Genomic DNA, 9,479 nt, shown 5'->3' on the forward strand with positions numbered 1-9,479 from the left:
ATCCATCCATCCATCTCTGAATTATTGTAAGCAGCTAAAGCAACCCTGTCTCACCGAAATCGTCAATATCAGTAGGATTTTCATCTGTTTCTAGTCGAACACGTGTAAGAAAGTGTGAGCAGCTATGGAGCCCCTTTTGTGCTGGATGCTGGATAAAATTCCAGGCTAAACAGGCAGGAACAGGCAAAGGGGTGGGAGAAAAACAGATGATCCCAGAGAGGAAGAGCCTGGAGAGCAGGGCAGTGAGGGAGCTGGGGGGACAGCTTTGGTCTGGGATTGCTTCTCTTAAATCAACACACACAGAGCCTCCAGAAGAGCAGGAACTTCAAGACATCCTGCTCCTCCTGGGCCTGTGCAGGAGCAGTGACAGCTCTGTCTCCTGAGCAAACACTCAGCACCGAGGCCAGATCTCACCGAGCACTTGGAAGTCTGAGGTTCCCTTAAAGGATCCCTATCTCTGAGCTCTCTGCTCGTGGGCTACAATTCCTCAAACCGAGTTCTCCCCAAGCCTCCTTGCACTGTCCCTCCCTCGGGTGTGCCCCTGGAGCCTGGGCTCACCCTGCAGAGCCCTGTGTAGCTGGTTGAGGATACAGGTTCCCAACTGAGTGTCAAACCTGATTCTCAGCATGGTTTTCCTGGCCCTGCTGCCCCAGCCCTGCCCTTGCTCTGGGCTCTTTGGGGTGGTCTGTGAGCCTGGGGACAAGGAACTGTTGTGCCAGCAGAGCAGGGCACCCCTCTGGCCCGTGCCCATTCTATTTGGAGGTGCCCAAATGCCAATCCTTGAGGGAAAAAATGTGATTCTCAATATTGTGGACACATCTCTTTCCAAGGCCTCTGTTGCCCTGCCAGGTGAGCAGCACCTCTGGAGCTAAAGGCATGAGGTGAACCTCCCCAAAACTGAGGTCACTTAGGAACCATCATCCAAAGCAGCAGCCAGAACCCATTCCAAATTTCTCCTCCCCAAAACTGCTGCACTGCCCTCCTGAGCCTGCTCAGAGAGCAAAGCAAACCAGAACCTGCAGCAGTGCAGAAATACCAAAGGAACGTGTGATTTTTGACAGCCCCAGGCAGTCTGGTGCCCACAGCACGATGGGAGAGGTGCAGTTCAGGATTTTCTGTGAAACACACTGAGCCAAAGCCCTGCAAAATCCACCAGGATTTTAGGGAGGGGAAAAAAAACAAAACAAAACAGGAAGATTTCGTGGCACTTGAACATCTGCTTCAAACATTTGAAAAACTACAGCCCAGTGTTAATTTAAACTTCCTTATAACCCAGTTCAACATTTGGAGTGCAAACACTGTTAATAGGATGGGAACCGGGGTGGTGGTGGTTTGCTTGCTATATTGGGAAACAAAACCAGAACAAAACCAGCTTGAGATAGAGCTTTTGTTTATGTTGCTGACCCATCTGTCTTCATTAATGCATTATTTACAGGAAAAGTTAAAAAATTAGCTTCTGCTCCCTCGTCAAGTGCAGCAGCAACAAATAAAGGCTGAATGGTTCATTTGCCCTCGACTAAAAATGGAAATTCTTATCAGCACCCCCTGGAAGCAGAGGTTTATGATGTGGAGTGTATTATTGTTGGGTATCAGTGCTGGGACCAGACCTTTTGGCCACAGCTGTGTGTTTCTAGCCCAGGCACTGTCAGGGGTGCAGGGCAGCAGGGAGGGGCTGTGTCACAGAAAGCAGAAACCAGCCACAAAATATGACCCTCATCTTACTCGAACTCCTGCTTTGAAGTTACAGGGAGAAGTGATGTGGTTTTTCCCTGTATTGACCCACGCAGGGTAAGTGGGACAGGTTTGGGGCTGAGCCTTGGTGTGGCCCTGGAATCACCCAGGTGTCTCTGGCACTCGGGACAAGCAGAGTGGGGTGACACAAACCCCTTCCCTGCAAGTAAAGGGCCAGGCATTATGCACTTGGACTTCTGGAGTTTAAATGTCTAAATGGGGACAGATGAAAGCCCCCCAGGATGTGTCTGGCCAGAACCTCCTCCAGACAAATGAGGCAGGTTTGGGAGTCTGTTCCGGAGCTGCTTTAGCTGGACAGGTCTGAGTTGGGAGAGCTGGAACCCAAAGAGGACCTGAAGTTATGGCCCAGCACCCCTGGACACTTTCTAAGGAAAACATTGTCAAACCAACTGCTGTGCAAATGGACTGGGAACCACAGAATCCTGGAATGGTTTGGGTGGAAAGGGACCTTAAAGCCCACCCAGTGCCACCCCTGCCATGGGCAGGGACACCTCCCACTGTCCCAGGCTGATCCCAGCCCCATCCAGCCTGGCCTGGGACACTTCCAGGGATCCAGGGGCAGCCACAGCTGCTCTGGGAATTCCATCCCAGCCCCTCCCCACCCTCCCAGGGACGAATTTCTTCCTTACATCTAAGGAGATATTAGGAATATGAGGAAGATATCCCAGCTTCTTTAAAAACATCTTAGCAAGAAGAAAAAGCCAAGTCTGCCCCCCTCACATGTCTGTCCCTCTCCCCCAGGAGCAGCCAGCTGGGGAACTGCAGGGGATGGAGCAGCCATTGGAATTACTGCTTCTTTCCCCAGATAAAAGCAGAGAGAGACATCCATCCACCTTTTGATACCCTTGTCAGGAAGATGAGCAGGGGAAGGAGGTCTAGGCTCTCCCTGCTCCTCCCTGGACCCCTCCTGCAGCAGCTGAGGGTATTTGCCTTCAGAGGCAGCTCAGTAAATCCCAATTCACCCTCCAGCCTCTTGAGGAGTCCCTTCAGTTGTCAGTAAGAGCAGAATTTAAGCTAATGATTAGCTGGGAAAATTTCTGCTTCCAAGCCCATCCCACCACACAGCATTGATGGCAAAACTCCTCGGGATACGGCTGTGTTCTTCCAGAAAACTGAGTTACTTCTTAGAGCAGATAATGCCAGAAAATATAAAAGAGTTTTGTTAACATCTGTACTGCGAAATAAACTGCAAAATGTGCTGCAACACCTCCAGCTCAGGGCACAGGGGCTCATGTTGGGAATGGGAGCTCTGCTTGGTTTATGCTCAGTGTGATGCTGTTCCCAGCACAAACTGATCCACCTCCTGCTCAGCATTTCAAGGGCTTAGCAAGACTCTTGATTGTATTTTTTAAGTAAAGACAGGAAATAGGAGGGATAAAAGCAATCAACATGGCTGCAATAAAGGAAATTATACAAGAGCAATGGATTTCCGTGACACGGAGCTATGCTTCCTGAAAAGGAAGGTGCTGGCTCATTCCCTATCTCCAAATATTTCGTTTTCAGTGATGACCAACAAAGACAACACGATGTGTTTGTGTTTGAGTTTGAGTAAAGCTGCAGTAGCTTTAACTCAATATTCACACAACTATTCTGCAGGAGCTGCTGCCCACGGTGCCTTTAGGCTGAGGGATGCTCGCTGCAGCTTTGCAGCTCCCCAAACAATGTCCTTCAGCTCTGTGTGACTGAGCCTGTCCAGGCTGGGAGCTTCACGTGGTGTTGAAAATGTACGTGTCGAGTTAAGTGAGGAGGTTTAAAGGCAGGGTGGTCTCTGCAATCAGGTACAGTAGCTGGCTAGCAACAGCAGCTAAACAACAGCCCAGCCAGCCAGGGTGCTCAGGTTTATGTTGGCTTTGCTGTAGCAACTCCTTATCTGCCAGAGATAGGAGCAGTTCACATCAGTTGTTGTGAGATTTGGTGGAATCCGTTTCCTGAGCTGTCACCGCGGGCTAATCGGGCAGAGCGGAGCTGCAAAGCTTTGGGAGAGTGGGAGAGCAAAACTGCACCTCTGATGGAGCTCTGTTTGCTTTTGTCATTGCTGGGTTTTAGGGTCTTTGTAAAATTTAGGTTAAAATTAGTTTAGGTTAAATAAAATTAGGCTAGATATGCGGGAGGATCTGTTCCCTGGGAGGGTGGGGAGACCCTGGCACAGGGTGCCCAGAGCAGCTGTGGGTGCCCCTGGATCCCTGGCAGTGCCCAAGGCCAGGCTGGACATTGGGGCTTGGAGCACCCTGGGACAGTGGAAGGTGTCCCTGCCATGGCAGGGGTGGCACTGGGTGGGCTTTAAGGTCCCTTTCCACCCAAACCATTCCATGGTTCCCTGATTTTAGATGCCCAGCACAGCCCAGAGAAGCCTCCAGACTGACGCCTGACCCAGCTGGACTGGAAGAAGAGCAAATGAACTGTAGGAAAATGAGCCCTGGTACCATTTCTGCAATCCGGGACTGGGTCCAACAGGTTTTCCTGACTGTGCTCCTCACCTGGTCTGCACTGAATCCCCCATGGGTTAAAGCAGGGCTCCACAGCAATGTGAGCCCACACTCACTGGAGACCCCTGGGCTGATGCAGATGCTGAAAAGGGTTGAAGTGTTTCAATTTTGACTCTCAGCAGTTGGTTGCTGCTGAGACAGACACAAAATAGCAACATCATGCAAATGCAACCTGCAATCCTAAATATTCCTTGGAGCTTTGTACCAATTTTGACGTTATTCTGGCAGGGAAAGCAAGCTGCTTTCATCCACAGTTGCTTTCCTCGCTGAGCTCCCTCCTCTTCCCTCAGGATTTCTCCACCTCCCATCACTTCTTGTTCTTTCCCACTCCTCTGCCCATCGACATTTTACACCAGCTGCAAATTTGGCCCAATAATATTGATTGTGTGTCTTGTGCTTCCTCTATGGGCCCTAATTAGTGTGTTGGAGCTGAGCCCAGTGCCCCGAGCGGGGAGTTAATGGCAGGGGAGCAGAGCAGGCCACGCTTGGCGGGGCTGCCACTCGACAGCCCTGACACTGCTCAGGGCACTGCCTGCAGCTCTAATGAGCTCCAGGGCAGGCAGAGGATTTAGAGGAGGGCTCAGCGAGCTCCCCAGAGCTGCATTAACCCCTGCTCTGGCTGCAGGGGAGAGGAGTCACCCTTTGGACAGAGCTGGGTCAGCTGCGCCCTGCCGCACGCTGCGCCCGTGGGAACACAGCAGCCTCGGAGGGACTGGGAGCCCCTGGGAGCCACTGAGCCACCCTGAGAATGAAGAATTGCACCTTTCTACCCACTCCCAGCTGCTCTCCTGTCAATAACCCTCTGCTTCTGCGTCATTCTTCCCAGGGAATGAAACCGCTCTCTTCACCACGGGCACCAACGTTGTCGATGCTTCTGGCCTCAAACCTCCAGCCCATAGTTACTGAAAGGAAGGGTCAAGCCTGGTGATCAAGTTATTACCACAAGTATTTTTACTGTAGGTTGGAATTCAGGACCCCCAAGTCTCGGTCTGCCTCTGCTTCATCTGTGCCCTGCAGACATTTTCAAAGGCTCCATCACTTCTGTACTTTTTGGAAAAGCAAAAACCCGTGACCTCAGTGGTCTGACCTTCACTGGGACAGACAAATCAATCAGTTTGGTTTGAACTGAGCACTCAGGCGCAGGCTGTGGCCCAGGCACTGCAGGGTGCAGGATCCTGGTGCAGGACCACGGGCCGAGGGCTCCTTGCTCTGGTGCTGAACTCAGCGAGGTTGGGGAGCTCAAGCAGGGGAAACAAAGCCTGAGCACCTGAGCCCTGCTGGGCACCACTGCAGGGGCAAACCACGCCAAAGCTCCAACGCTGGGATAGGTTGGAGGGAGCTTTGCCCCAGCTGCTCTCCCTGACTCCGATTTCTCAGCAGCTGACAAATGGAACAAAGGCTCAGCTGCAGTTTTAATTTTAAAAGCCATCCTGCTTGCCATCATCAGTGGGGCTCGAGGTCTGAGCGAGCAGGAGCGGGTCAGGGTGGCTGACAGCAATTTAATCTGCTGCTGCTTTTCCATACCTCCCTGTGCCATCCCTGACCCCACGCCAACGCCCTTCCACTGCCAGCGAGGGGACAGATCCAGCTTTGTGCAGATAATGAGTTTCTAAACGTGTCCCATGTCTCCTGCAAACTGTAAATGTGATTTATCCCCATTTCACACTTTACAGAGCTTTCTTTACCCTGGGTGGGAGGGATATAGCACGGGAGCTCCATGTTCCCACTCCCCCAGTGGAAACATCCCTTCCCAGGGTGTGACAACACTCCAGCTTCCAGTGGACATTTTTGACCTTTCACTCCTCAGCGCTGTCTGTAGCTGTTGTGTTGGGAACAACTGTCCTTGGGGTGCTTGGCTGACCTCCTGACTCCTTTTGGAAAGGCATTTCCATAGAGCTCTCAGCACTTCAAATGAGCACCAGACTTTTAGCGGCATCAGAAATGCGGATGCATGTGAAGGGAACACTTGACAGCGCTCAAAAATCCATCCCTGGTGCTCCAGGAAGGGACACACAGGGTAAAGGTGTCACTGAAACGACTCAAAACCCCCACTGGCCTTAGGGGTTGAGTGTGGATCTCACCCAGAGCACGTGGAGCTCAAGGGGAGCCTCTCGGCTGGATGGCAGCCTGAGCCAGCCTTTGTCAGGGAGACGAGGAAGGAAACACGGCAACGCTGCCGGGGAAAGGAAAGATTTACCTCTCACATGCTCAGGACACAGGTGCCAGGCCAAGACTTATCCTCATTTCGTTAGCCAGAGGTCACAGCCTGGCTCCTGCCCCCCTGGCTGGGGGGAAATCTCTCCCTGCATGCAGCGAGCCCTGGGGCCAGCTGAGATTACAGGAACGCTGCCCTGTTCCCAGCTGCTGTTATCGGGACGTTGTGTGAAGAGGGCTGAAATATCACATCGTGTTTTTACGCGTGATAAAGCAAATTTTCACAGGCCACACCAGCGGCCGCTGACTGCGCCGGGAGCGTCGGTGCCCTCACCAGGCTGGGGGTACAGGGAGACCTTAGGGACAGGGTTCTGTGGGAAAAGGGCTTTTTGTGAAACTTCCTCAGGAGAAAACAGAGTATTTCCTTCTCTGCTGGGTGTGCTTTTCACCTCGGTGAACTCTCTGATGTTTCCTAAAGGCTGAGCACACCCTGGAGTCCTGCAGTGGCAGCACCACTGAGGCCTCTGCTCTGCCCCACAGCCGGGAAAATCACACCCAAATTCCTGCCTCTGTATTTGAAGTTATAAACCTTGTTTCTTAAGAGACCCAATTCCCAGTTAACCACTGGGCACTCCTGTTTGTGGGAATCCCCTACTGAGGAAACTCTTGCAGAGGAAAGGGTGAACTCCTGCTTGAAGGGAGCTTTTGGCAGCGTGGATTCTCCAAGGAAGGAGCTGTCCCAGCTGGAGCCTCTGTGCCACGTTCACCACACCAGCAGAGTATTCACCTGCTTGAACAGCTCACAGTTCCTGAGCTTGCAGGGTTTGGGGCTGGAATAGATGAAGATTTTCGCCAAGGAAGAGCCAATTTGGACAGCTCTTGCCCCTGTTGCCCCAGCTGCTTCCTCCTGCCCACAGGTTCCCTGGCATCAGCAGGATGCTTCTGTTTCCCAGGTTATTTTTCCTGCAGGCCAGTTTGACACTGGGGCTTCGCAGATCCCGGTGCTGCAGCAAGGTGGCAGGAAAACACAGGGAAAGTGGGACAGTGGGACTGCTCCCAGCGTTTGGGACACTTTTTCCTGCCCACCTTGCTGAACAGTTGCTCGTACACCCAGTTTGGCAGTGTTTTCTCCTCAAAAGCAGCCTGGCTTGGGGGTATCTTTCATCTCCCACGTAAAGGAAGGATGGACTGCATCACTCTGGAGCTGCTGGGGAGAACAACATGTTCCCACTGCTCCTGGGGTCTGGACAAGGCCTCCTCAGCCACAGCTGGACACTTCCCGCACGTCCACCTCGCCTCCCACAGCAACGTGCTCCTCTGTGCAGTGGCCAGGCTAAAAAAGGAAAGTTCCTATCATGCCAAAAACGCAACTTTGATAAATATGAGGGGATAAGTCACAATAAGCGTGACTGGCTTGGGATCCAAACACAATAACGAGGGAAGGATAATTTTATTTTCTGCCTCTCACGCCTACCAAACCCTTGGATACAATGGAGTGAACTCCGAAATGCATTTATTTAGTTAAATACCTGAGATGAGCAAAAGAGACTTTCTGCTCTAGCACTAAGAATGCAGTGAGGGGACTGAAAGGATGGCCTAAAAGGGATTTTACTTTCAATTCCACACTGATTTAGCGTGATTTAGCACTTTTGGATGCACTGGGATCTGGGGTTTAACAGCTCTAACTTGGAAAGCCATATCAAATTTAAAGGAAGAGGAAAATCCTCAGTCTGATCTCAGGGTTATCACCTTGGTAAAGCTCTTGTGTCCTCACGGTGCCGTGGGAGGGCTAAGGGGGTGCCAAATGCCTTTTTGGAGGTTTCCAAGCCTACAGGACAGGGCTGGAAAGGACCTTTCTTTATTCTCTGGTAGACAGTCTGTTGTGCTTTTACAGGACAGGAGCAGCATCACCCTCTCCAGGGGATCCAGAGTCAGTGTCCAAAACCCGCTGAGCTGAAAAGCCACCAAAGTCCCCCGTGAGTTTATAATGTCCCTCGCAGCCCAGAGGAGCGGCAGCCCCTGCCCCAGGAGCAGGAGAGATTCTCTGCTGCTCCCACCCCAAAAATCTTCATGGCCTGGCTGCAGAAATAGAGGGAGGAAGGAAATGTAGGCTGGGCAGCAGTCAGTTTTCGGGGACCTCACGTTGTGCGGTCTCCAGCAGATGTGAAAGTGCAGAAAATCCAGAGCAGGCTCTGGGCAGTGCCAGCGTTCAGGTGTGGCTCTGGGCTGAGCAGAGAGGGCACCCACCCCCTCAGGGATGGAAAGGGTGCAGTTTCACAGGTCTGGCATGGGCAGTTCATGGTTCTCTGTCTCTGGAGAAACCTCACTTAAAAAAAAATTCCTTGTTCTCTTAGAGCACCCAACGGCAACACCAGCTCACAAGGTGCCCGTGTCTCTCTCCCCTCCAGGCTCTCAGGAATTTCCAGCCCACCTGACCTCTATTGGAAAGTCTCACAGATGACCTCTATAAACCCTGCAAATGTTAATGGGTGGAATATCTTCAAAGGAGTCCCTCTGATGCTTGGCAGCCACGGGGTTGTTTTGCCTATCTGAGCGGAAGCGGAGGAATGCGCAGTTTATTTTAAATAACGTGCACTTGTCCTAATCGTGGAGATTTCTGAGCCTCAGCCAAGCCTTTGCACGTCATTACAGTCTGCTGTGAAGGAATTATTGGCCTCTTCACACTTTTGATCTTTGCAGAAAGAAGCGTGTGGCATTTCCAGCCCAGATGTTCACGATGCTGCTCCTAAACCCAATGGAGAAGTTTCTCCCTAATGACTCCTGAGCCTCACGCTCAGATTGGTGATGAGCTTCTTGCAGAGGTAAAAAAATTAAATAACCACTGAAGCAGCTCTGTCAAGCTCATCTGAAATCACAGAAAAGACTCGTGAATGGCAGCAGCTGCTGTGAAATGGTGGCAGACTTTGGGAATCTCTCGGTCTGAGTGCAGCAAGTCGTGGCTCCCACGGTGGGGACTTGGACTTGCAGCCGAAAGAAACTGAAAGAGACTTCAGGAGACAGCTCTTGTGGTGTGTGGGACCTGCAGGTGTGGGAAGGGGAGCTTTGGGTGATCATGGAGGGTGGCTG

Source organism: Aphelocoma coerulescens, chromosome 22 (genome assembly GCF_041296385.1).
Source record: "Aphelocoma coerulescens isolate FSJ_1873_10779 chromosome 22, UR_Acoe_1.0, whole genome shotgun sequence".
Taxonomy (NCBI): Eukaryota; Metazoa; Chordata; class Aves; order Passeriformes; family Corvidae; genus Aphelocoma; species Aphelocoma coerulescens.